General features: G+C 32.6%; 1 protein-coding gene across 5 annotated transcripts in view; it reads left to right on the forward strand.

Moving 5' to 3' along the window:
- The window catches only part of LOC111001315 (homeobox protein homothorax), a 216801-nt gene that overhangs the window by 180646 nt on the left and 8291 nt on the right, over nt 1-27864 (forward strand). The window lies entirely within an intron of this gene.

The raw sequence follows: 27864 nt of genomic DNA on the forward strand, positions 1-27864 counted from the left end.
CTTTTGAATGGTCTGCGGTTTAATTATTCAGGGGCACGGAATATATATACAAATGCCTTTTGATTTTGTGATATAAAAACTTATTAGGATGCACGTTATTGCAAATATTTACAAAGACATAATGGTAATCATTAATCTTTGCATTTTTATATGTGCTATTAAAAAGAGTTTATAATATTTCTTATATTGTACTTCATAGATTCAAAGCTAAAGCTGAAAATCTGCTGAGTTTCTTTAAAATTACATATAAATAAAAGTGGAAAGCATGTATTGAATTATATAATAAGGATATGTGACATACAGGTGGTACACTTTTCCCGGCACTTTCCAATGATTTCCTCTGAGACTGAGAAAACACTTCGATTCCAGCCTAAGCCTAGCCACGCCTTCCAAGACACACCTACCTTTTGAACAGGAAATGAACGAATCATTTTGTTCTAATAGATTACAATTTAATATAATTATATTTCTATTCCTACGAGAACTAAAGAACTAAGAACTAACTAAACTAAACACCAAATAAGGAAAAGAATCAGTCTGTAGATAATGTATCTTCTCTTGTTTTGGATGATATAGTTTAATTAGCAATAGATTTTATTAGTTCAACGGGTTTGATTCTCGACGAAACAATTGTTTCGGAAACTGGAAATCACTACAGATTAGATAGATTGCGTCATCAAAACCATACCCCGAGTACTGTTACAAGTTAAAAAAAAATAACCAATATTTTTTTCGGTCACACATATACACGTATCGTATTAGGCAAAACGTACCTATACCGAACAAAGTGAAACAAAACATATTTCGAAAATGATTTCGCTGATACATTTTGCCTGCGTAACGACGTATTATTTCCAAAATATGCCCATGTATACGACAGTAAATAAAGGCAATATTCGGGACATCATTATGAGCAAATAAGAGAGGTTACAATCGAATCCCGCGGGATCAGACTCGATCGCACGCCGTCCCGGAATAATCTCACCCGTGTTATATGATACGGATCCCGGATTTAGTGTATTACGATCGATATTTTATATCCATATTTGTGTAAAGCAGATTTGTGTGTCTTATAATTTAGACACACGAAGGCTGTATAAATACTTTTGGTATTGCCATGGGCATTTGAACTCTTTATTTCTTTAATATAACTACAGTGTACTATCTGTTCTCTTTGGAGTAGATTCTTGGAGTGTGGGTTGCACTAAGTGCCAGGCCGTTAATGAAATATTTAAGTTGGTAGATAGTACCGGTGACGCAAGGGCTGGTGCCTTCCTGGCTCAACGAATAAGTATCGCAATACAGCGAGAAAATGCTGCCAGTGTTAAAGATACACTCCCACAGGGACTAAACTTTATAAACTTGTTTCTAATTTTCTATTTATTATTATAGCTCAAAAATATTATAAATTCTGTATATTTGTGTGTTGGACATAAATTATATCCATTATGGATCTGGTAAAATTATTAGTTAAACGTAGTAAACCCAAATTGTCAAGTTTTAAACTAAAGTTTTGAATACAATTCCAAGTTCCTTCCTTTGGTCTTCCTACCTTCTTCTTCCTTCCTTCACTTTATTCCTGAAGGTTAGCTGGTAACAACTTCAATTGTCGGGTGTCTCGTGCTTTTTTAATAAGCTCCTCTCGTATTCCGCAATGACTTCTTCCATCAGCCCGTGCCTTAAAAATACTACCGAATACTTTTACTATATTATATCGATAATAGTCTAAGGGCTTTTATATGTTATTCCACTTTTTTGCCCCGTAGTTTCCGCCCGTTTCATCGCTCGCAGTTAGGTTAAATACCGTACAATCTTATTTATTTTTGAAGTTTACCACATCATACATAATACTAGGTATATCTATGGTATATGTTACAGCTTTATTTTCTAAAATATTTAGTAAGCATAATTGTTTCAAACAATAAAAATTACTAGCAAAACAACGGATTAGGTCCGGATCCGAAGCCGAACTTTGTTGTTTAATCCGTTAAAATTGCGAAGAGTTCGAATGAGGCCTTCCTAGATAATTGGATTATCCAATGCAATAATAATTTTAATTACACCATAGTTCGTAAATAAAGGTTACTCAAGTAATATCAAATAATAATGAATGTAAAAGATATAAACAGATAAAAGAACATTCGTCGTGTTAACATTGCCCGTCGCAGACTTGTAGTTTTTAGTGCAGGTGTAAAATATAATATTTATGGGGTAAAGAAAACAGCCGGGACGCTTGTTAGTGATAATGAGGTGCGCGCGCATCGATAAATTCGTTCCGCCGCCCGCCGCCTGGGGGCGCGGCTCATTTGCATCTTTATGTATTTTGAAATTCGAATTCGCCTTAATACTAGCAGGGTCATTGGCTTTGCATAGAACGTTTGTGTGATCGCTATTTGGCGATAGATGGCGCCGATTTTCGATGTTCTATGTATCCTTAAATTATCTTGAAATTTATTTGTATTTTTTGCTAATTTAGTTTTTTCTATGCTTTTATTATTTACATTTTACTTATGAAAAAAAAATATTTTTTGTTATTATCATAAAACGAATTAGATGAGATTACGTACATTGTAATTTATTACAAAAAAATGTACTAAAAATACCCATGTTTGTTAAGTTGGTGTTTCATTCACTAAAAATAGCTGAGTTTATTTACCTGCTATCGTTTAAAGCCTTGACCGCTTAAAATAAAAATCCGACGTACATTTTCCGAGATAAAAGCTCCGCTGAATCACGCTGAGTCAGCAACTTTCGGCTCCACTCGGCTCGTTAAGCGAACACGGCGCCTGTCAGCTGTCACTTTTGACAGTTTTTGACACAGACATCGATCGCTCGTTACATTATCACAGATATCACACGTTGCTATTAGTTCTGTGTGGTTTTGTTTTGTGATAATGATCCTAAATCGTTTTGTGGCATGACTGACTTCTTTCTTAGTTTTTTATTCTGTAACTTCTATACAGTATGTATTTATGTATTTTAACTGATAATAACCAGTATAGGAAATACGCTACGTCTCCAATGTTTGATTTAGCTTCAAAAAGTCTCGGTTCCAAAAAATAAGACGGATAACAGAAAAGAGTTCGAGAGAAACAGGTCCTTCAAGAAAAGATCGTACCCATTCATAAAAAGTCGGCAACGCACTTGTTAGCCCTCTCACAAAATGTAATATAAATGTATCTATAATAATAAATAATAATGTATCTATTTTTCTATTTTCTCATTAGATACTACATATAAATATAGTCTCATATTTATATATATATATATGCAAATTGACTCAATGAATAACAAAGTAGCAAGTCTACAATTTTTGCATCTTAAAAGCGGTTTAAAACCGCAAGATCGTATAAATCACACACAGAATAACGCTGCGAGGTGAAAACGTTATTATCGTTATAATTGCACGTCAGCCCCGGAGCTGTTTCTTCCCTTTTTCTCTATTTTTCCCGTTTTCCACGTGATATATCGGCCCATGAATACGCTATGTGGTGACACGTGCTTATGGAACCGAAAATTAGATTTAAATTTGGAATGTAAATTGTTCTAAATATACATTTGTTGGTAACACTGGAGTAATACAGATTATATAACAGTTCGTTATATTCTGTGGTTGATCATTTATACTCTAGATTTTCAAGTCTAAATGTTTGGACTTTTCATGACTATAAATCTGAACCCAGGTTTCTAGGAACTTACGTTACCCAAATTGATATTCTAAAAACAGATTTATCTAAATGAATGGTCAAAATAGGTGTTAAAAAGAATTGGTCAAATCAAGTCGGCTTTCCCACGCTCAGACTGCTCTATAAACAATGCCCCCAAACTAAGTAACGAGGACCGCGTAAACTATTTTGATTAGAATAGAATTAAAAAACAAAACCGAATCCGCCGTCCTGACATTTCTCAAGTTGTCAAATGTCGAGCCCGCGCTTTTTGCGCGCCAAATACCGCGCGCTCCCTTTGAAATTATTTTTTTATAGCACATCTTTGACTTGAAATCTTAATTCCAAAGTTTTTCCCTCGACCGTAAACAAACGGCGATTTATAGAACTCGATAAACAATAACGATTTGTACCTTTCTCGGATTCATGATTCGTAAATGTCTTAATTATATTTTGTATTATAAATAACATGAGATATCAAACAACCAATATTTCTCGCCATGAATAGGTAATTACTTAACACTAAAAAGTATTTATTACATCTCGCATGCACGATCGGAAAACAGTTTGGATCATAACTCATGTAACGTAATACGCGACGATAAAATCAAAAATAAGCTTAAAACAATAATTTAAGTCCTGAATATTCCGCATTATCAGCTGAATTCGCCTAATCCGGTCGGCGAGATGCGGACATTCGAAGTCGAAAAACAAAACATCGATCAAGTCCGTTCTCTCCCACATAAATCACTAGCATGTGAAAGAGACGGATCGATTTTACAAATGGGCGGAGCGAAGTGTCGACAACGAAACAAAAGAGCGAAATGGCAATAATTCGAGTTGCAAGTGCAGTACGTGCGAGGGGGAAGGAGGTCTTTTTTGCAAGACTCTCGGAAAATCTTAGAACGTGTTCCATAGTTCATTACGGCTGTTTGAAATAGGAATTTTCTAGCAAACGTGGAAAAAATCGCGTGCGAATCGTACTTAATACTTATGCAATGCGGTTACATTTTTCAATGTCTTATTGCAGGCGATTTTGATAAGTGTAATTTTGTTTGAATTTATTGTATTTTTTTACTTAAGACTGCTGGTCAGGTTATCATAAATTGTGAAAAATTACCTATGCATATAATTTTTACACCCTCTTTTCTTTTATTGAACGAGGCATTAGATTAGCTTACATTACCAGTAGTAACTAAAGAAAACCATTTAAAAAATATTGATTTCATTTCATTTTTTAATTTCGAATTGTAAATAGGTATTAAGAGGCGTGACAAAGAAGTTTGTATGAAAATAATTGACGCGTCACAGTTTACAAAAGAATTACACAGATAATAATAGTATTATCTGTCAACCCAACCCAATTCCCGCCATTGATCGTGACCGTGAAGCGTGGCGTCATGTCACTGTCATGATACGAAAATTGCCCAGATTGCTCAAATTGCTCAAAACAAGTTTAATTCAGCAATTTGTAGTTTCAATTGTGTACACATCACGGAGCCAGTGTTGCTTGATTTAAAAATTATGCTCAATTATTTTCTATTAGCCCTAATTTACATAATACGCTATGATATTATAAAATTATTTAATGGGCAGTTAATGCAACTGCTTTTTTATCTATTAAAAGTTTATTGCGCATTTAATGACATGTGCCAATTAATTACAGTTTATTGCGTTTCAATCAAATCGTTATAAAACGCAAATTATAGACAAATTATTGTCGTCTGTCATTACCTACGTGATTTTCACATTGAAAATTGCCAGATAATAATTGCTAGTTTATATGTGACAGCTGCGCTCCGATGAATGAATTATTTCTATAGTTTTTTCCGTAGGTCAAATAAAAAAAAATATCATGTGTGATTCATTCGATATCTTTTTTTTTATTATACACCCTAATCCAATTAATTTAAATAGGATACAAATTCGAATCGGTAAACCTTAAAACTCGACTATCGAGATGTTAATCGTAGCGTTATTCGATACAACGGCGAATGATTGAAACCGATGTCCAGAAACGAGATAATATCAGGAGAAATTGGTAACTCCACTCCACAAATTGCTTCTGTTTATCTGAAAGATATACATAAATTTATTTTAGAGAAAGCGAAATACAAAATGTCTATGTCTTCGGAAGCCCACAGCTAGCGAATTATTCTATATAAACGCGAGAAACTCAAAAACTAGTGAATGGATTTTTATATAGTTTCCAGTAATTATAGTGTGATTCATGGTAATGCTTGAGACATTTAATTCATTATGGTTTTATGTAAATTGACTGAAATATAGCAGTTAGCAAAAGCTTGTCAAAATAAACAGTGATGCTGGCAGTTGTAAATTAAATTAGTATAGTGCCATATTCTCTTGATTGGCGATCATCATAGCTGCTTTCTCAGCCAGATGGACTTTGTTCATATGGCGAAGAACTAAAGACTTTCTTCAATCGGCAGCTCACTCTGAGCGTCTTGACGAAGGATGCATCTCTTTCCACCGGTTTCTCTCCAGCGCCTCTCTTATTACAGTGTGCTGTTTTGAGCACCTGATCGATTCATCTGGTTGATGATCACGTCATTTTCCTGTGTAACCAACGAGTGCGCTAAAAACTAAACACAGAAGAAGTTTCACAAATACTTTTGTTCATTTTAATATCAACAATAATCGATCTTAAATTAAAGTATATATAGCCTTTTTGGTCGAACGCTTAGTAATCAGATCTTTGCATTCCAAGCATATTTTGATGTTATTCAACCGTTTTGGACCGGTATTATAAATATCTTTTATTTTTTCTTTGGTGAGATTACATGAACTCGAGTGTATGGGTGGCTGATTCCTTTGTAAGGTAGTCGATTCATTACGTTCGGGGAAAAATGATCTTTAATTGTATGGTTATACGTGTGAGAGTTATACGCGGCCGTGTGAGCCTCTTCGTCGACAGGACAAGACAGGCGAACAAAATTAACGCGCTGAAAATTATTATGATATGATATTTTTTATGTATGAAATAAATATTTTAAGGATTTATATACAACGCGTTTAAAAAGCGTGATGGTAGCTTATAGCAGTGTTTGTTAACGTGGTACTCACAGTTGTCATTGTGTAAAATTAATTAAATAATGTTTTTAAAATTTACTTTATTTTGTGTAATTTCAGAGTAATTTCTTACAAACCTATCATTTAAGTTTCTTATATTTCTTTATATTAAAAATTTTAAATGTTGTGGGAATTTTAATAAGTAAGGTTAAGGTCAGGCACAGAAAATGGGAAGCACTGCTTTAGACCTCTGTGTTATTCGATACCACTTTTTACACAAAACTTTTGAATCTAGATAATGATTATTGTAAGAGGATTTATTGATACTAATTTTAGTCGATGTGACTAGAAATTGTTGATAAAAAAATATATTAAATTTATTCCCATTTCCCGTTGTCTCTACTAAATTTAGATCACAAATTTAGAACACTCAATTATTTAAACAATGATTTTACAACTAGTTTAACTAGTTTTACAAATAGTTTATAGAAAATTGAAACTACCTTACATAAAGAAAGAAGACCTTAAATCCGCCCCTAAATCTTACTTGTACGAGAGGAGATGGCAAAAAAGGCCAGGCTCTTTCAGCAGCCTGACTTATGTGGATTCGTGTCAGGTATGACATACTGGTACCAGGGCGTCACGTCACAACGCACAATGCCTGCGTTATTGTCCAACAATGCGTGAAATGGCGTGACAAACGATGACAGCGGTCGCCCGATGCGCTAGTATGCTGCAATTTATGATATCCTAGTATGAGATTTAATGAATAAAGACCATATTTAATTGTGCGCCTGGTACTAAACTAAACTACATTTTAAGGAAAATGCATTATAATTTAAAATGAACACTGTTTGAAGTAAAACTTCTTTAGGCGCATGAAGGTAATGTTTACGGATGAAACGTCACGGAGTTGTGCAACGTTTTTGACGAAGTTTAAAAGGTAGAGAGCGATTGAGCGAGTTATTGAGAAAAAATACACGCTTATTGGTTTAGGTAGTTTACATGTTATAAGTAGAACTATAGATGGAAATTCTGCAGTAAACGATCAGATCTTTTATTAATAAGTATGTATAAAATATATTTTTAACCGACTTTAAAAAGGTTATTTACGTCGATAAAAAAGTTATCCATCCACACTTTCTTTTCCAACAAAGCAAGCAAAATCTTCGTTTTCCCCAAATATTTGCAGCCGTCTCATAAATTGTACCGGGGCAACATACATAATGCGGAGCTCGGATCGGTAAACATATTGTAATGGAAAACGTTGTTTGCACTTTATGATGTCCTGGTTGTTGTAAACTGACGCCCCGTTTGGACGAGATAGCAAATATTCCGAATTTTCGCTTCACAAGTAACAAATTTATGAACGTTGAATTTACCAAAAGCAAAATAATACAATTATTTAATTAATTGTTTTTGTTTGGAGAAAAAACTTTTTCGTCAAACGTTCTAATTTCAAAATGCTAAAGAAAAATGCAAAAACATTCGAATTTTTAATCTGTGTCCTTAATTCGCAAAAGCAATAACACGTGCACCTCTATCAAAGGTTTGACAGGACGAGCGTATCCCATTAAATACGAAACTCTCACCTTCTACAGTTATAGCACGTACAAAATGAAAATAGGGTGGGAGGCAGGGGAGGGTTGGGTATGGAAATGCTGGTCAAATATATCATGCGGTGCCTGACAGGGCAATTCTCTTATCGCTCCGGCGCGGCACGGGAGCGATCTAAGCGAGCTTAGCTAATATAAAATGGTTTTAAATTCAAGTTTAATTCTGACTATCTCGGCCCGCTTTGCCCGCACAAAGGGTCGATTTACGGGGCCGAATGTGTAACTTTGGCATGTGGCTCTATCTGCCTTTCTAGATGTTTTGATACGAAGCTTTTCTTTATTATTGTAAGTTTACTTAATATCAAAAGTTATGATGAAGCCTAAGAAATCCCAGATTAAGCGTATGCTTAATGCTCACACACCCCTATTACAGGTTTTAAATAATGCCTTAAGTAGAAGTTATAGCAATAAAATATACACTATAGTGTTGGAGGCACAGCTGGTGTGTTCGTTATAACTTGCGGATTTTGTATGAACTCCCATTGGGCGGGGCTCTTGCGAATTATAATTATTCATCTCTGTATAATTAGGAATCAGCTTTGCTTTCTAGTTACAGTAACTATTGACGTGTGTGCTATACTATGATGTCACGTGACATGGAAATATCTTTAATAGGATTATATAATAAGAGAATTATTAATAATTATGTCGGTTATTCTCTTATGGGAAAGGGCCACCAGGGAAAAGAGAGTAATAATAAATAATAGTGGAGATGATTGAGAGAAAAATGCTCAAGATGGAGACAAGTGGGAGAAGGATAAGAGAACTTTGATTAAAAAAAATCTAAATAAAATTTTAAGTGGCTTGTGTATGTTTTGATAAGTTTCAAAGAATTATGGTAAACTTAATGTGTATATACGAACGAGGTACATGTCACCATTAGCCGTCCCGACTATTAGTTTACTATGTTCATTGTAACTTGCATCTTTAATTCCCTTTTGATCGGTTAAACGCCAATATTACGAATTTTATACTGTAATTGATAATTACACACTCTAATACTTAATAGACATCTTCAAATAATTTGTCGTTTATAACCGTAGTATTAGAGTTAGAGCTACCTTTTTAGTCTTAAGTTCACAAAACGCAATGCACCAGGAACCACAAGGCTCAACCGCATGCCGGCGGCTGCCAAATTTTTAATTATTCACACAGACTACGTAATGCAGACGTGACGTCACCACATGTAGTCTCTATTCTTAAACATCGAAACTAATAAATAACCTGATTTTTTGATAAATGTAAAATTCAGTTTCTTGCTTATATGTGTTTGGTTTTGTTTTAATTCGTTCAATCATTCTTCAGTTCCTTGACTTTAAAGATAACTTATATTTTATTCCTATATAAAATTAGTGCAATTATTACGTAAGTCTCATTGCCATAAAGTACTCTGAATAATAATTTAAAGATAATCTAGACACGCAAGCTGTTGAAAGCACTGCATTCGAAACGAGTAAGAAATTACAGCAATTTGTAAATTGATCAATTTCCCGCCTAGCCGCCATTTTGTGTTAGTGCGATGTCATTGGCGTAATTATGGAATTATCCATAGATTATATATCGGTTACTGCATAGATAAGAAAATTATAGACTACATAAGTGCTGACTTTTATGCAACTCTTGTGTAATTGATTTAAAAAATCATTTACTATCTATTATTTTTTGATATAGAGCTAAGAAGCAAATTTTGAGTACGTTTGAGCTGGTTTTATTTTTGTCATACAGACAAATATTTTGATATACATTTTGAACGGTTGAATATATAAATTATTAATGAATATAGATCTGCCAATATTTAAATATTTTATAAATCCATTAACGACGTTTTAATGCCATTACAAAATATTTCTGAAAATGTCATTTTTCAAACCGGATATAAGGACAAAAAGCTTGGAGCAGTATCGCAAATCAATATCTGAATGGAGATCAGGGTGTCCCGAGTGGGGCATGGGACAATAAATCAAGCTATTGTGACCTCCACTAATGTATTGGCTTTTATCCCGGTAACGAAAAATTCTGAGATACGAAATAGTGCTGTGTAAGAATAGTTTTATCATTACGTTTTATTTACAAGATTAAATTAAACAAATGCGTATGCCACTAAACGTATTTAAGTCTGCAAACTATCAGGTGTTAGCGTTTGTCATAGTCAATTGTCAAAAATTTGAGAAAATAGAAAAAGCGACGAGAAGACTTGTGATCCTAGGTACCTTCGAATCTGCTGCTCAATAGATTTTTAATTCTATTTGTGCATCAATTTCTCGAACGTAAAGAAAGACAGGAAAACAACATGCTGATGGAAGGATTGTAGTAGTCTAGAATGCTAAATATGCCAAAAATATATTAAATTTGACATTTGAAATGAATCTTGTTTAGTTTGACTTGCTTACGTCAATTCTTTCAATTACCAAGATTTGTAGTCGGAGTTGGTCGTAGTACTAGGAGTCATAGTTCTTCTTAAGCCTCTTTTCCCAAAACTTATCCACTCTTTAGACCTTGTACTAGGCACAGACAAACGTACTATAGAAAAATCATCTATGAAGAGGATGAAGCTATCTGTGTCTCATAAAAGTATTGAGGGGTTTTAATAATATGTGATAAGCAAAGCCGAGTGTCCAAACAGTATACCTACTAAGATAGCATAATACTAGATTTATACAGAGTATTAGCGCTGGGCTTTCATGATGCGGGAGTTTTTAACAGAGCTTTTGGCGACCGGCCAGGAATAGATGTCACTTGTATACTAAATATACTACTTAAATACTATATTATATACTGTCTTTCAAGCAGGGACAGGTTTGTTAACTCGACTTTAATGTCGACATATCAAAAGAAATTTGTACTCATCTAATTTTATTTAATTTAAATATTTGTATGTCAATAAAATTAAATAGATTTAGTTATTTACAATGTAGAGTTCTAGAATTCACACCTGTGACTACCCCTTGTTCATAGAGCGTGTTTGGTTGAAAGCTAAGAATTTATAATAAGCAAAATTTATAATCTTTTAAACATAAATTAATTGCAAAGAATCTAAAACTATATAAGCCCGAATTAGTTTTCAGATGAAAACTATAACCATTAGAACAACGTGCTGTCAAGCTGTCACACTCTGACATATGCGATTAACATAAGTGCGAGCGAGTGAAATATAGCATTGTTTGTTACATTCTGTGGACAAAGGAATTAGCTACGGATTTATGCCCGACCAAAAATTGTATTAATCTGTGAAAAAATGTCTCCTGACTTTGTTTTTAAATGTATTTGTGAAATTCGTGTTATCGTTACCAAATTTCTGACGAAGATGTATGATTTTTTATTCTCTACCAGATTTAAAAGAAATCTGCATTATACATTATTAAATTTTGTTTTCAAAAACAATCATAATGGCGACTAATATACATTTCTTAGTACGAATCATTTCTAACTTACGGAATATATTTTATTTTCATTGTAACGTTTTCAAAAATGTTTTTATTTATCAATAAGGAAACACGACAGACAAATACAACATTTGTATAACTAAATACATATAAGTAAGTTACTATTATAGTCCCTAAATTGTTTAGTCCTTAACCTGACGAAATTTAACGGCCATATAGCTATCAATCGGTTCTGTGGGCTACAACGAGCTCAGAGTGCGCCAAGAATTTGTGTTACCCATCTGATAAAGTTACATGAAAAGGAGAACCATCTGGTGGTGCTCCAGTGCCTAGCCACACATGATACCTAGATAGAAATAATTAACGAACTGCATAGATTAACAGACGTTCTTATATATCCATTGAAAGAACTGACGAAGAGAATGCTTACTAGTACTTTACTGACACAGTTAATTTTTACTATTATTATGACATTTTTGTATTTTTTTTTTGTGTCAGAGGCGCATACTGTTGTGGTCTCTGGCAGAATGACCAACGCTGTGGAACGCGTCTGCTCCACAATGCTGAGCTAAGGCTTGTACAACCACAACACACACATTACACACATAAATGGTTGTAAATGTAAATTTACAATTAATTTAATTTGTTTTTTTTTTGACGTTCATAAGTGTACATGTTTACCTATATGAATAAAGATATTTTTGAGTTTTGGGGTTTTTTGAGTTTTGAAAGTGTGTATCCATATTTTGTTGTTATATTTCTTTTTGATTTTTTGTGTTTCGTTAGAAAAAAAATTGTCTATGACTAAATAGTTATTTTGTTAACGTTTTAAACGTTAATGTTTTTGTGTGTTATTGGAGTAATCTGTAATGGTAGCTTATATTCTAAAATAACTTGCAGTCGAACTATTGAATTCCGCACTCAAAGAATTTTATTTTAATACTTTCTCGATCAGATTGCCTGAACTCTATTAAAACTTTCCGTACCTTTAAATTCAAACCTAAGCCAGCTGATAAACGAATAAAAAGTTTAAAAACTGAGCTTTATCTTTCTTAATACCACAATTTGAATAGGGTTTTTTAATGTTTTTATCACAATCATTTAATGGAAAAACTGAGTTTATAGTCTTTGACTTTGTCTATGAGTTTTGACAGACAGACTGTCAACTCCGAATCACCAATTAAAATATGTCTATGCCCGCATTTAACATTCGCTCGAACGGTACAGAAAGACACGTATTTCTACAGTATTAAGGTTTCGCGAGCTGGATTTTATTTATTTGTAAGTTATATAACAACGTAAAATTATACAGGAAAATATCACATTACAAATTTTACACACATATACTTTATATTTAAGCTAGCAAGAAAACAATTAAACAAGCAATCACAATATCCTTTTTTTTTATTTTTATTACGGATTAACTCAAACAGTATCCATTTAAATTAAAACCATATGTCGTCACTTTTCCTCATTAACACAAAGAAATATTCAAAAGTCCATAAAGCACATTAAAACTCGATAAAAAATCGAATCGCCACGGAGCGATCATTCGTCTTGTGCCCACGCGCATCGATTTATGTAAGATATCGACTCATTTGTTTTGTTATTAATTCGATTAATTAATTTCCCGGTAGGTATCGTGTCCGTTCGTGTGTAATCGATTCAGCTTTTTACATCTTAGAATGGATAAATTATTGCGACACCTACGCGTATTATTTAAAATTGTAATGCGTGCCATCTGATAATTAAATGAGGAATTTATTTTTCTTGAAGCAGTTTTCTAACTGTTACGTGCGTGCTACTGGGAATTTAATGCGGGCTCGCGAGCGGGAGAAACGATGTATTTTTTTTATTCATTTTCCATTGTGCAACACGGGCAAGTCTTTTTGACAAAGATAGTTTTATCACTGCTATTATTGGGAAATAGCATCACCTTGGTTCCAAGACACTTTTCTGTTGCCTGTTAGCGAACTGTGTAATCGACTTCTGATAGAGATCTTCCCTGTGAGATACGCCCTCCAATTATACGAATAAAATAATTAAACTGTCTTGATATGGCAACAGGCTGAGTTATGGGTAACGTGGTTTGAGAGGAATCATATCACTCAAAGAGATATTTCTTTATTCCGGATAAGGATATTTAGATGGAAATAGAAAGTAAATTTAGAAATATTGGAAAGGCTTTCTAATCACATGTCGGTAAACGTAAAAAGGCTGTGTTAATGGGGAGCCATGACATGTAATTAACGAGCAAAGCGATCAATCACCACTGCAAATTGCCTTGTGGAACCATAAGCAACAATTAGACATCAGTACATACGATTATTATTTATGTATCGACATGTCCACTATGATTTGAATGTGTTAGTTTCTTGATTGTCTTTGGTTGCATTAAAAACTAATTCAACGACTATAGAGTAGGAACCCGAATTGTAATAAATTTGAGCTTATCTTTTACAGAGGTTTAAGTTGAGTAAAATTAATTACTTTAACGTAATGTTAAGTCTCAAGTGTACACTACGAAAATACGACACAATTTTGCTATGGGATTTTACAATTAGTTTTGTATATATACATATATCTATTTTAACATAATAAGCAACAATAAATATTAAACGAAAATCTATCAGTAGAAATATGCTGATACAAATCACATTTATTTATTGTTTATTGTATTTTTTTCAATATCAAGTAAATGCCACCATGTTTATTATCAAAGTGCTAAGCGGCCATTTTGTTTTAGAGACGTGTTACAAGACTAAATTTAATCTATTCTTGAAAGCCCCTGGACATAGATAATAAAGTAAACCTGACAATGTTTTGGCGCGTTTTCAACATATTTTAAAACTAAGATGAAATGTTTCACAAACAGTTTTTTCATGTCAGCGATTTATCATATAATCATGTAAATAAATCTCGTCGTATGACTAAAAGCATAGAGCATAAAACTATAAATTTTTCCAATCTTATCACGAAATTGCGAGACATACATCAATTCTAATGGAATATAATCTACACCGGTTCGCCATTGTCTATTGTTTTTTCTTGAATGTTGCCATAATGGCTACTTGATATATTTTTCTTTTATGTTGTGTCTTTGCTTTATAAAACTTGAGACTCTAGGTATCTATGAACTACGAGCAAACATTTTTTTGTCGTAATATAAATTAATATAAAAAATCAATGATTTAAAATGACTAAGAATATTATATACAATTCCTGGTCAATTATTTCTTACAATATCTAGGGCAGATTATTAATGAAGAGACACGCCTATTATTCTATTGTCTACTATAGGTATTGTTTGTAAAGATTCTAGTTATAGATAAGACTTTCTTTTGCCATAGATTGTAATTATGAGGCATATATTAGACTTGTTTACGTCTGTCTGATATCTCGTGTATGTGAATTAATTACATACAAAAATATATACAAACATTCATAAAAGCACACTTAAGTCCTCAATTACAGTTTGAATAAGGGAAAACAAAGGGAGGGACCCTCATCAACTAATGACACGCCGAGTCCACCTGAGCCCACTGAATTATATAAAAACTGCACTTAATCCTTTCCAACGAGAATACAGGCTATCTAACCACTTACATTATGTATTACGAGCATAGACTATACTAACTTACAATAATTTTAGATTTGACTTACAATGTTATATTAGTAGTGATACCAAGTTTATTTTCTTTGACATTTAATTTAACTTAAATGTCAAAGATACTAAGATTACGTGCAAGTATTTCAATAATGTATAAAAATGTATTATTATTAAAATGAAATTACCATTTCAGATCAAGAACGATGATAACTGTTACTGTTATTCGAATCGCATCGATTTTTCAACTCGATGACAGCTCGATCACCGATAGCGATATTTTTACTCTGTGCAAATAATAGGATGTTAATGCAATTGCAATAACGGAAAGCGGATGTGACCGCGTCTTCTGTCACAATTAATTTCCGGGTCCGTTGAAATTGGCGCGAAAACTGTCGCGGCGCGCGCCCGGCCGCCATGGCGGGAATTTTAATTACGGATCGTATCCCGAATAGCGATGTCGTCTTGTTTAAATTAAATATAAATTATACGCCTAGACGCTGTTCGTTTTGTAATGCGAATTGCTACTGTTGAATTAAATAACGTTTTTGGAATACGCAAAATGCGTCTTGAGATGTAAATTGAAATTGTTATGAACTGGCATTTAATTAAGAAAGGTTACATTGTGGAAATTACTATTGAATGATACAAGAATACTAATTACACTAACATACAGCTGCTTGGGTTATTTCTTTTCAACTTCGTTTTTTTAATATTGCACCGACTACCATGACTACTAATTATAAACTTTAATTTTAGCTGAATTCTATTACCAAGCATTTGTCTATGTCCTTCAAAAACAATAGAAGTGTACTCCATAAATTATAAAATATCAATAGATAAAAACGTAATTACAACAGACTCGCAACTTTGATAAAAAGATTAACTGTGACAGTTTGAAATATAGCCGCAGGAAAAAGTTCTCCATTGTTGGGAGTTGGTTAATTCGGAAAGAAGCAGGGCACAGGTGCACAGAGTCGTATTAATTTGCGTCTAATGTACGAGCCGCAGCTGGTTCTATACAGCGTATAGGGATTATGATGTCTGTCATAGTTTAGATTCTATTTGTTTTTAATTATATCGCCCGTTTTGTGTTATGTTGCGGATGTTTTGTTACTCGCTTCTTTTTTTGACCTAATGAATTAGTGTGTACGTTAGTCTTAAGTACTGGTATATAAAAAGTACACAAGAACAGAGGCCCTTTAATATATTACGTATTGGACACTTAAGGAAATCCTTATTAGTAAATAAGTCCGATTTACATTTAAGGTATGTTAGTTATTGACATCGTGTTATCAAATTACTAGAAAATCGTATAAAATATAGCTTATTAAAACATAACATTATAATATGTAAGTATACAGTATTTAGATGTTTATAATTTACTTATGATTTTCAATATAGGGTAGTAATATTAAATGGTGTCCTAGAAAATACACGTATTAATACAATACGTGCTATTTTGTTTGTATTTATTTGTTTGCTTTATTTTCTTATGTCTATTTTATTTTCAGGGAATAGGTATTTTGCGTCTAAAGTTTGTGACGTTTTACACGAAATAAAATGCCTGTAATGCATGTCACTTGTATCTGTTCGACGTCTAAATATATGTAATTATATATGCAATTAAAAAAAATTGTTATACACCCTTTTTCTTCACTTTCAGAGAAAGCTTCAAACCTAATAAAGATAATTACTCGTTCGTCCTCATATTTCGTTGTTTCTTAGAATGATAAGACAGATAAGGCAAATGGCGGAATGAAATGTCAAACGGTGCGGGCCGTCACTATGCAAATTCGCATCTTAATTACTGAGCCTATCTTAACTACCATCGCAGTACGTTTCTTTCGAAATTATGTTAATAGCAACAAATCTGGATTATTTAAAATTAATTCTTGGTATTTTTCGTAGCGTGCAAGATGGGGAGATAGGCTTTTCATCGATACACGGTAATGCAACAAATTTAGAGTCAAATTACGGCGATATTTTTGACTTGAAGTCAAACCCTTCCATTCAATAATGATATATTTAAATGAGACTACAACTAAATAAAATAAAAAATCAGTAGTGCTACAAGCTTTTTAGGTCTGGGCATCAGGTTTCTGTATCTGTTCCACGATCATTTGTCTATTTAGTAGGCGAGTAGGCAGAAGTGGTAGAGGTCTAAGGCAAACCCGTATCCTCATGATGTTTTCCTTCATCGCTTCAGTGTTAAATAGAAAGAAATTCTATTGGTACACGGCCGAGGATCGAATCTACGACCTCAGGTAGTCGCTGAAGCCTAAACCAGGAAATTACGCCAGAATTGTCAACTACTTTTTTAGTTGTCAATTACATGAAAACCCTTTTCTTTTTGGAATTTTGGTATTTAATTTTTTTATTTTTAAAAACTATTTGAGCACAAAGTATGTACATAAAAAGACCGTATTTAAAGAATCATTAATCAATGATACAGCCTTCGTTATCTCTTATATAAATCGAAAATTGTATTTGTAAACTATCTTAATTATCATTGCATTATTAGGTTAATACCAAACATTTGCTTCTAAATCCCATTATTCGCCAGAAATAAACATTACGCCAGGGGCATAAACAAAATAGAGTGACAGCAATTTGTCACCCCAATTCTCTGATTGTCAAAGGGTTGCCAGCGACAATCCGTCCGTGTAAAATCTAAGCTTTTGTCTATGGTGTCTGATCGGAAAAGTTAACTTGTAATCTCTGGTTGTTTTGTTATGGGGCTCTGGCATAACAGTAGGGATGAATGCCTCTTTGAAGTTAATCTTTAGAACATACAAGATCTATATTATATTTTGCTTGACATGCGCCTACCGTTGGTAGATGATTAAAGATTACATAAAACAAGTTAGATACAGTATTCTACTCTACTCCTAGTAAGTAGTATTTTCATTGAATGAGGTTAATAAGGACATTAACCTTCTTATTTCTTCTTTAAAAAAAATACTTTCTTGTAATCCTAGAGTTACTAGAACTAAAAGTCTTCTTTCTATAAGTATTTTGTTGTTGCTTGTTTAATTTGCCCCTTGTTAGCTTGCTTATGATCGAATATAATTGATGATAAATTTGATGTGTAAAATTTGTTGTTTTAGAATCTATAGATAAATAATATAACTATGAAATTTATAATAAATTATTCACAAATGCGATCTACTAGCTATATTGTTAGTTAATTCTTTGTTTCACTCAAAATTAATTTAAACTACAATTAATCTTAAGTTCAATAAACACAGTGTTTACGGTTTCGACACTAAAGTTAACAGCCATCACGGTTATTAAAGTCGTAAAAATTAAAATTCTAATTAAGAATAGACATTTATTACATAATCATGGTAGAACAAGTCGTAAACTTAGTTACGGCTTCAAAAATGATAATTTTACGAGGCGTTAAGATTTGAACATTACGATCAATTAAATAATGCAATAGATTGTTATAATCACTACATGAAAAAGAGATTAAATCGTATTTTTATTCCTACATAATCAAACATACAGTGTTTGTAATTTCTTCTACATAAACATAATTAATAAATTAAATTGAATTAAAGAAAATTTAATTATTTTTTAAATTTGGTTTAATTTTCTCTTAAATTATATTATTCCCAAGATTATCTTCTAATCTAAAACAGAGCAATAATTCAAAACAACGCGCTGATAAGGAACTTTCATTAACGGGAGGTGGAATTTAAAACCCGGATTAAATGAGCTTTATTGGGGTCCACGCCACCTGTGTGTTTAGGAAAAGGATTATTTTGCGAAATTTTCGTATGACATTGAACTTTTTCAGGGATTTTTCTGTTACATAAGGTTTATATATACGACGTATAAAAGGCAGGCATTATGAATATATGTTATTTGCTTGATAAATAAGGATGTCTCTATCAATTAGAAAATCTTCGATAGGGACAGAAAATCACATCCCTTTTTTAATGTGTTGTTTAAAAGTAAAACTGATACAAGCTTATATATGTATGTATATCGTATTATACACATTGTTTGTGACATATTTAAAATTATTTTGAAAAAAAAATCAATTAAAATCTCCCACAATCTGTTTGTTTGTGTGTCTTAAACAGTGAGCGCCTGGGGTCTGTACCAGGGTAGCAGAGAGCGGTAGGAGCTAACCCCTTCTTTGATAAATGGCCAATTACCCAACCCTACTGTTAGCTTGTTGCCTATTTTGAATTGCTTTTTCGTTTAGATTAATATCTAAATAGGATAGATACGAATCCTATCTACGTTGTTTTTAAACGTAAATTCGGCTTTTGTTTTTCTTTCGCATTGTTCGCGTCTTTGTTGGAACGCTATTGTCCTAATTCTTAATTACGTATGCCTAGAATTCGTTGTGTTTTGTAAGTTTATACAAAAACATGTCTAATTTATGTGTTGATTAATGTCACCGATAAAAATAATCGAAAATCGCATTAAGTCTTGGAATGTATGCTATTAATGTACGTCAGAAATACCTTGTAATATATATGTCGAAACTTTCTTACGACATATTATTTATTATTTACTTAGATTTTTGCATATTGTGGGAATTTAGGTATACTAAACTGGTATTTTGACGCATTTAATAATTTTAATTGGGACGGATATCAATTTAACAAAAATAACAAGTCCGAAAGTTGTATTAAAATATGTCCAAATTTATTGAATATCGAAATACAGATAATACAAGTATTTTAACAACGTAGTACAAGTCATAACGACTAGATTATGTGGCGATAGCCGTCCAGAGACAATAAATAAAGTTAAAAATTTAAGGGCCGACGCCATTAGAGGGCCTTAAAGATGGCATCGCGACGGCCTGCGTGAAATTGTTACTTGTTTATTGAGCTTCGAGGTATCTTGTGTCTATAGATTACAGAGTGGCTATAGACTATTCTTAGCGATTTAAAGGCGAAATGGATTGTTCTTGTTACATACTATCTTACACAGAGTAGGAGAAATTCAATTTCAAAATCTGACTTTTCCTAATCCATCAAATTTCAGATCAAAGATATTCTATTACTTAAATGATAACATAAATAAAAAAGGTTATTATTATAGAATTAAATTCTTACTTTATAAAATTCTATAGAGTTAAATTGAACATATATATTTATATGTTAGTTGAGTACCGATGTACTAACTAGTTAATTATTAGGAATTAAGTTACATAAAATAAAAAATATTATTAGCTGTATAAATAAATAAAAGTCGGAAATGAGTGTAAATCTATTTTATTAAATAAATCTGTTATCGATAATATAAATAAGAATAATGGAGACAGTTTTATTTTACTATTATACATACAAACGGGTAGGCGGTAGTGATCTATCAACTGTTAATGTATTTATTAATGAATTCAAAATAATTTAGTACTTTCAACACACTGATTGCCTATTAAAATTAATAAATTGTCAAATTATTCTTAATTTTAATGTCCTAAGAGATTTGTAACAATTTATGTAAAAACTTGACGGATGACATAATATGTGACATAACATATTATTATGTCATCCGTATATAATCCATCAAATTTTATAAATAGAAGTATACGTTTACAAATTTAAAAAAATAATTATCTATCCCAAGTTTCAAAAGCTCTTATTATCTTATTTGAGTGATGTGTTATGAAATGTCAAATCTTTTTAACCTGTCAGATAAACTTTGAATTTTAAAATCAAACTTGTCAAAACAACGAATTTAAAATTGGAATTCTAAACAAAACCGTGAAAAGCGAGGTACACACGACATAAAGCGCGGCGTACACGGGGTGTGTCGGGCAGCATCCCGTTGCGATTCGCGCACATTTGTCAAATTAATGGCGCGCGAATCAGTTTTAATGGCACCTGATGGCCATTGTGACGTCACAGCAATCCTTAAACATCCCATTTGTTATAAACATATAATTCTAAGTAAAATTGAAGGCCAAAGGTTGGTACAATTGTATAAATGTTAGTTGTAATTCATATGAACAACTAGTTTTAAAAAGGCTTATTTGTTTATTAAAACAAATGAAATGATACAAGTCAACAAAGTTCACATGTACTCATTATAACAGAGCTAAGGAAATATTTAGGAGTTATTAAAAAGTATTTGATAGCCTGCAATGAGCGTCAAAGGCGATCCATCACGGTAAATTAGTTCTCGCGGCGGCCGCGGTGGCCGCATGGCGCTGCTGTTGCACTCATTAGCGGTCGACGAATTGCTACAGCTCTATGCTGTCCTAGTCCTCGTATAACGTATTTTATGTAATATTTGCTTTTTAGTTGATTAAAAAGATTATTTTAATTTTCGGTTTTCAAGATTTTGACTTACTTAACCCAAAATAATTAAAACGTAGAAGTGAATATTGGTTTCACAAAGCATTATTCTCAATCTAGTTAAAACTCTATTTTTTAAAGATGGACACTAGAGATAAAAATGACTGGACGTACTGGAAAGAGATGTATAGGACGACAATAGAAAAGACGGACATATGATATTTTTGAACTAGCGGGGAAAAACCAGATAAATGTTGCTCAAGACAAAGAGAAATAGAAAAATATGGAGGAGGTTTTTACCCTTTTACCCATACCAAAACTAGACCACTAAAAATAAATCTAACTTAAATTTTGTTTAAAATTTATACTAACTTAACTGATACCACTATTAAGGAATGTAAACTAACCAATTGTATGAATTATAAAGCTTTAATATATAATAATAATATAATAATAATAATACACATCTCATAAGTAAAATAAACATAATTATCACGTTTCCATATTATATTAAATCCAGTACATCTGTTTGCACCTCAACCCCTTTAATTTGAGATAAATACGTTTTCTCGCAGTCAGAGCAATATGGCGCCACGATTATCACCATAGCTCGATTCGCGTGCGGGTGTTGCCACTAAATAAGCGGGAATATCACAAAAAACATTGCCAGTTATTCCTTTTAAACTATTTATTGGAATTAATATGTTTTATCAAGAATTAATTTAGGTCTTGGCCTCAGATTTCTGAATCTGTTTCATGATCATTTTTAATTCTAATGTGCAAGTGGGTGATCAGCCTTCAGTGCCTGACACACGTCGTCGACTTTTTGGGTTTAAGACATGTCGGTTTCCTCACGATGTTTTCCTTCACCGTTCGAGCAAATGTTAAATGCGCAAATAGAAAGAAAGTCCACGGTGCACAGCCGGGGATCGAACCTACGACCTCTGGTATGAGAGTCGCGAACCACCAACACTGCACTGTAGATATATAGGTATAGAGGTATGTGTATATATATAATAAACAGTAATAGACCTATTTCAACCTATCTAGAAATTCGCACCTATTAAGACAGTCTTTCACAAGAAGGGCAAACACTGGGCCATAAACCCGATCCGTTTCGCCCAATCGTCACCCTTGCCCTTATTAGTGAAGCACCATATGCCGACAACTCGATAGTGCTGTAATTATCGACAACAGTTGTTTGACCCTTGTAACCACGGCTCGATGTCAATAAGTTTGGAAATGTCATTAATTTATGATATAAAGTTAGCTACCAACATTAGTTTTACGATTTGTAAGTGGGTGATGATATTACAGAGTATATTATGTTATTTTTAAAGTAAACCATTTAATATATTAGTTTAAAGATGCATACAGCTCTAAAAAATGCGATCATGGGAATCAGTTGTTTTTTCATGAGTCTATTTCTGATATATTCGGTAGTTTTCCAAAATTTAAAATCAATTATTAAGGTTATACAACGCTCAATCTTCGAGAACGTCAGTGTATTGTTAAGTCATCAAAATTACCAATATTGACCTCTGCATCACGTACGTAACGTAATCCCTGAGTCCCGGGGGTGATAAATATTTTTCATGAATCGAGCGCGGGCGGCGCATAGAAACTGCCCTAAATCAGACAATTATTAGCGCCCAATTATAGTCCCGGGATCAAAACAATTGCCCTACGAATCCAAGAAATAACTTACAAAATATTTACGTCAATATCAGAACTTCAATTACACTAGGGTCGAAGTTTTTTCGTACATATATGTTCTTAAATACGGTGAAAATGTAGTTACGAATGTAGCAGGTATTTATATTTATTTATTCACAATTAGTTAAATACATTTTTTTTGCTACTTCATAAAAATCAAAAAGATGTCTGCACGACGGTTTTCTGATGTTTTACAGAAGTCTGCAACAAATTTTGCGCAACTCCCGAAACAGTAATCGACCTCACATCTATGAGAGAAAAGAGTGAAATTGCATAAAGTGTCTTCTTTCCTCTTCTCCCTATCAACCCATATCTGTCAGTCCTACTACTGGTGGGGACTGGCTGCGACCTGGATAGTATGTGTATAATATTGTGCTTAAAAACCAATCTAAAAATTTATTTTATGTGCAATAACGTGCAACGAAATTGGTGGTCTAAAACTAGTACATGACAATATTAGAGGCAAGGGCGGCTAAAATACAAACAGTCTATACCTTGATTTTTTTTTGATCCGTTACTGTAAACAGACCTTTGTCTATTGAGACATTCTCTTTCATAGCCAACGTCCATTTAATCAAACAAACCATCCATCCACAGTGGATTTGTTACATATCGAGAGATCTACTCAATTTATTCACCCTTTATTGTCCGGCTCACGAAGCAAATCTTTTAGATTTATTGCCAGCACTTTAATAGTTTCCTACTAAACAACTTTGTACCCTACTATCATCAAACTTTTTATTTAAACTATCGACTGGACCACAAATACTTGAATAACTGTTAATATGTTTTAAAGGAACTCAGGTAATGTGGAAGAATTTAGTCGTTACACAAAAAATACAATTTTTTCTTCTTTAAGTGTAGATATAAATTTGAAAGGAAAAGATAAAAACCTTTACTTTAGATAATAGTAGAGGATTGGTCGTAGGTTCGATGCCAGGCTGTGCACCAATGGACATTTAGTGCGCATTTGATATAGATGAAGGAAATCATCGTGAGAAAACCGGCTTTCCTACTTGCCTATTAGATTGACATATGGTCCCGAAACACATACAGAAATCTGAGGCCTATAAAGTTTATAGTGCCAGATTTATTTATTATCCATAGGTATAATAAAAAGGACATTTAGTTAAAAAGAAAGCGTACAAATCTCACAAGCGTTCGTGTCTGGCAGCTTGGCGTATTTGACATAATTATTTCTACATAAGTTAGAAGCTCATAGCCTTAGGGCTGATTGCAAATTACCGCAAAGAAAAAAAATAGAATAAAATAGGTTAGAAAAAATAGCCTCCTAAAATAAACATTTCGACATCTTCGACAAAACTACGTTGACATATTACATTTTCTCACAAATGCCTAAGAATTTCGCCAATAACCTACAATATCCGGGTACAGGGGACAAAAACAACTAATAATGAAATATGCCTCGCAACCGCTGACCGTACTTTCTAATACGTCGTAAATTTTTATTGTTCCGTTTGTTTTCCTCAACGTTTCTATACGTTCTGACTTTTCATGCTTTTGGTTATAACGAAACGCTATATCGATCTGTCATTCCAAACAAAAGGTATTATGAAAAGCGGTCAAAAATTAAAATATTTACGCGTAAAGTATTTGTATAACAATTTACGTCATACTGTCTTTAAATAAAATTGAATATTAGAAAAAAACATGGGTTTTTCCCATATATATTACATATATTAAAAATACATATACATTACATATATATATATATATATATATATATAATACATATAAAATACATATACATTACTTATATAGAGCGGTTTATCTCCCTTATACGAACAGTATTATGTCTATAATTGCACAAATACTAATTGATCTATGGCAAAAGATTATAGAGCATCCATAGACAATCAAGAGGTGACCATAACGCGCACCTAGCTCAGTCTTTGATTATTACTATGTGATTCCCCCAAATAGGAAAAGTTAAGTGTGTCATTTAACGGGCTCGACACGTTCTTAGGGGTCCCCTAGCATATACAGAGCTAATTTAAAATATAATAATATCGTCTTATTACTTGAAATGGCATTGGATTGTAAAGCTAATCTGGCAATCTTCAGTCTTTGCATTTATTAGTGACAAAATTATACAGCAAAACAATTATAAAAGTCTACTTAGACCGCTGCATCAGTGTTGTTTATTTTGTTTTTAGACTATGTAAATAATGAACAATTTCAAAATTATTGATTAAAAAGCAGCCTATGGTCTTAAAAGCTGTCTTTTGTAACTGACACTTGACAGCTAATGTTTTATTAATAATTACTAGCTGACCTGGCAAACGTCGTCTTGCCAAACTACTACCTTTAACTCAGCGCCATCTGTTAGAATTGTATCAAATAATAAACAAATGTTAATGTTATCGTAATTTTAGTAAGGATGCCTATTTTTTTGAAAATATAGCCTATGTCACTCAGGAATGATGTAGCTTTCCAACAGTGAAAGAATTTTTCAAATCTGCCAAGTAGTTTCGGAGCCTATTCAATTCATACAAACAAACAAACAAAAAATCAAACCTTTCCTCTTTATAATATTAGTATAGATAAATAAACCACAGATCTTAAAACTTTAGCTCCAAATATTATTGATATTAAGACAATCTTCATATAAAAAGTTATTTTTTTTATCACACATAAAAATTGTTAAAACGGTTACTACTAAAGGTTTAATAGTTAAAATAATCCTTATTTCACTGTGTTAAAGGATAATTTAGTTAAATGTTAAACAATTAGTTATATTTGTCAATAACAACGCATAACTTACCAGGACTGTATAATTTAGGCAAAGGTAACTGAAATTTAATTCCAACAAAGTTTTTAGAATTTAATCACCTAAGAGGAAATTAAATAAGAGGGAAAACGGGAGCGTCCGTGACGTGAAATTAGAATTGTTTCATTTGTTAATTAAAAACGACTTGCAAATCGGCCTGATGTAAGAAAAAAGTACTCCATCCTAAGTTCATCAAATAGTTTTAAATATAAGAAAATAAGATATGACATCAACCTAATCAATTTATATACTTTAGCCTCAAATTATTTACACTTATATGTGGTTATTCTGTGTTAGTAAATATTTTTTAATACATCAAATAGATCAGAGTTAGAAACAAAATATGGTTGTGACAAAAATTGATCTGACGCTAGTCATCCTACATGGTACATGTACATACAGTATATATTTGAGGAGTCTTGTGACTTCATCAATTCAAAGAGATGTCGCGGGCTATTAGATTGTGAGGAAGTTGCTATCATACTATCATATAGCGTCTATAACATATTTTCATGAGTATCTGATTGGCCTCCTTGATCAAAAATAAAATAAATAAATGAGACGGGTTGCTCTGTAGGACAAGTATCAATTTTTTCTTTAGATTAATATATAGTTATTAGTTATGTTAATAATATTTGTATGTAGGAAGTCCATGAACATTTTGTTGTGTCTAAACACGCCAGTATCAATGTTCGAGTAATATTTAATGATGACACAGCTGTGATTCGAACTTACGATCGCACATTTAAGCTACTAGGCTAATTATGTTATATGTTATGTGTATTATACAAATATATGCAATTTATAGTTTTCTTAAATACATATAGTAAACTTAGTTTTTGTGTAACAATAATATCAAAATAGTAATAAAATTAACCATTAGTGTAGCGAACATGATAACACCCCTCTTAACGCGTTAATCTCACAACAATTACACTTATTTGCATAAAAAATAAATAAATCAAGAGTTGTATCCATTTTTGACCTAACCCTTCCACTACATTGGGTATTAAACCATCTCGTATGATTTATTATCAAACTATTGTGAATTTTAAAATGTACGCAGATGCGAAATTTCCTTAGCTTTTTATTTTTTAATGCCGAAAATTGATCACTTTAACTAATTGTGGCTTAAGGTGTATTTATTAATGAGAATAAGGTTGAATTCGTTTTTAATTGAATTTTTTACTAAAGTCAGTGTCGCTGTGAATTTAACTGATTCGTATCGCATATGCAAAACCATATAGGTACGATGACTCTCACGCATACTTTTCCATCCTTATGTTTTTTATTTATCTACTAAGTATCACTTTTTTAATTTCGAATCGCTTCGCGCATGTAGCAAGGTTACATTTTATTCCAATTTTAAATTTCGAATCGCCTTGCACATGTAGTAAGATGAGATTTTATTCCCATTTTAAATTTCGAATCGCTTCGCCCAAGTAGCAAGGTTAGGTTTTAATCCAATTTTAAATTTCGAATCACTTCGCACGAAAATCAATGTTAAATTAAATTCCTATTTTAAATTTCGATCCACCTTGCACAAGTGGTAAGGTAGTTCGCCCACCATCTTTCCATTCGCCCATCAACCCACGACCAGAGCCAGTCGGAAACAATAAGTGATTCGTCATAAATTAACAAATACACAACCCTCAGTTCGTAAAATATTTAATTACGAACTCGCAAAATCTAATAACACGACAATAAATCTCACGTCACGCGTCATATTGTAAGAATAACAATTACAACCCCGTCCCAAGGGCCAAAGTCGGGACCTGTGGAGTTAA

This window comes from Pieris rapae, chromosome 11 (assembly GCF_905147795.1).
Source record: "Pieris rapae chromosome 11, ilPieRapa1.1, whole genome shotgun sequence".
In the NCBI taxonomy this organism is placed as follows: domain Eukaryota; kingdom Metazoa; phylum Arthropoda; class Insecta; order Lepidoptera; family Pieridae; genus Pieris; species Pieris rapae.